Here is a 1,999-nt window from a genome sequence, read left to right as displayed (position 1 = left end):
CTGGGACCCCGTCCGACCGCACGCCTCAGCGCGCAAGGGCGGGCGGTGACAGGAGTCCCCGCCTGGTCCCTGCTGGACCGCGTGCACCGTCACACGCTAGTGCACGTCCCGGACCCAGTGCTCGCTCTGTCACCTGCCGTCCGTCCGCCGCTCCTTGCGGTGCGCGGGGCTGCACGTCGCCTCGCGAATCCCCTCGGGAGCCGTCGCGAGGTCCCAGTTGCTCCGAGTGAGATTCACAAACAGCCGTCACCAGACTTGTCCCCCAGAGGAAGAAGCTCCGTGCGGCCTTCCCTACCCCCCCCGCAAAGGACTCGAGCCTCCCCCGGGGCAGGCTGTGCCCGCGGGCGCCTCGCAGCCGCCTGTGATCGCTCGGCCCGTGCGACGCCCTCCCGGTCCCTCACAAGCACAGCACCCACTGCCACGTGGCGGCCGAACACGCGCCCTGGGCCCGGACCTGCTCACCTGTGCACAGGGCAGCGCTGGCCGCCTGGGCCCCGCCCGCATCACGCGCTCACACATGGCAGAGCGAAGGCCGGAGGGCAGTGCCTACGAGCGAGCCGCCGACCGGCGGGCCCCAGACCGGCTCTGTGCCTCTTCCTGGGGAGCGAGGAACCGACACTGTGTGGGTCACTCAGCCGCTGCCCGCTCGCCAGCTGTGCGGCCCAGTGCACCTGCGGCCGAGCTCTCTCTGGCAGGTGGGTGGTGATCAGAGGGCCTGAGTCACCCCAAGGGCGACACGTGTGCCCCTCCCCACGTGACACGCGTGCCCCTTCCCACAGCACGTGCAGGTGGCCAGACAGCAGCGTGCAAGGGCCCCCGCCCACCAGCGCCCGTGCCATCCTGGGGTTGAGGCCGGCTGCACCTGAGCGGGTGTGTCCTCAGGCCGCGTGTGGCTGGCTGTGTGCGTGTGTCCTCAGGCTACGTATGGCTGTGTGCATGTGTCTCAGGCTGCGTGTGGCCATGTGCGAGTCCAGGCTGCATGTCTTGTGCTGCGTGTGACCATGTGTCTCCTCGGGCCGTGTGTGGCCATGTGTGTGTGTCTCGTGCCGCGTGTGGCCGTGTGCATGTCCAGGCTGCATGTGTCTCGTGCCACGTGTGGCCGTGTGCATGTCCAGGCTGCATGTGTCCTCGGGCCGCGTGTGGCCATGTGCGAGTCCAGGCTGCGTGTCTCGTGCTGCGTGTGACTGTGTGTCTCCTTGGGCCGCGTGTGGCCATGTGCATGTTCAGGCTGCATATGTCTCGTGCCGCGTGTGGCCGTGTGCGTGCCGGCAGGCAGCTTTGAGCTCAGCTGACAGGTGCATCATGCTGTCTGGGTCAAGCAGTTCGGCCACTTTGGCGTGAGGTGCCCCGGCCGTGCCATCAGAGAACACGGCTCAGAGCCCACGGACAGGACCTCCAGAGCCAGGGGCACGGCTCGAGGGACAGCCACTGAGGCGCTGAGCGTCCTGCTCGGGGACGCCGGGCAGCCAACCCCGCGGACGGGCCGCCTCCGGACGTCCTGGACCCGAAGCGCCTCTGACGACAGCATTTCAGTTCGAGGCAAAAGTTTTGATGTTTCAGAGTTTCCTGATCCCCACGTTCCTCGGTGGCCCTGATGAACGCCGCACGCGGCTCCACACGGCCTCCTGTCACCGTCCGCTGCTTCGTCGTAATGTGGTCGACAGTGCGGCCGGTCGTTCCGGCCAGTCGCGGCCCCCTCGCACGCGGCGCCGTTCACGTCCGCCTCGTTGCCCTGAGGTCTTCTGTGGTGAACTGAAATCTGTCGTGGGAAGAATATTCTAGAAATTAGCTTACTATTATTTTACTAGGGACCCAAGGGACTGACTACAAGCACCAGTGAACAAGATGTCACACAAACTGTGTTAGCGATGACGGTATGCGTGACTTCTAACACGACGACATAACTCAGAAACCCGGGGACGTTTCCTGCTCCTGCTGCCACGGCCACCAGCTGCCGTTCACGGAGAACCGACTGCGCAAGCACTGTGCCTGTTTTCTC

Source organism: Pteropus vampyrus, unplaced genomic scaffold, assembly GCF_000151845.1.
Source record: "Pteropus vampyrus isolate Shadow unplaced genomic scaffold, Pvam_2.0 Scaffold282, whole genome shotgun sequence".
In the NCBI taxonomy this organism is placed as follows: Eukaryota; Metazoa; Chordata; class Mammalia; order Chiroptera; family Pteropodidae; genus Pteropus; species Pteropus vampyrus.
The sequence above is the reverse complement of the archived record's forward strand: the minus strand, read 5'-3'. Positions refer to the sequence as shown.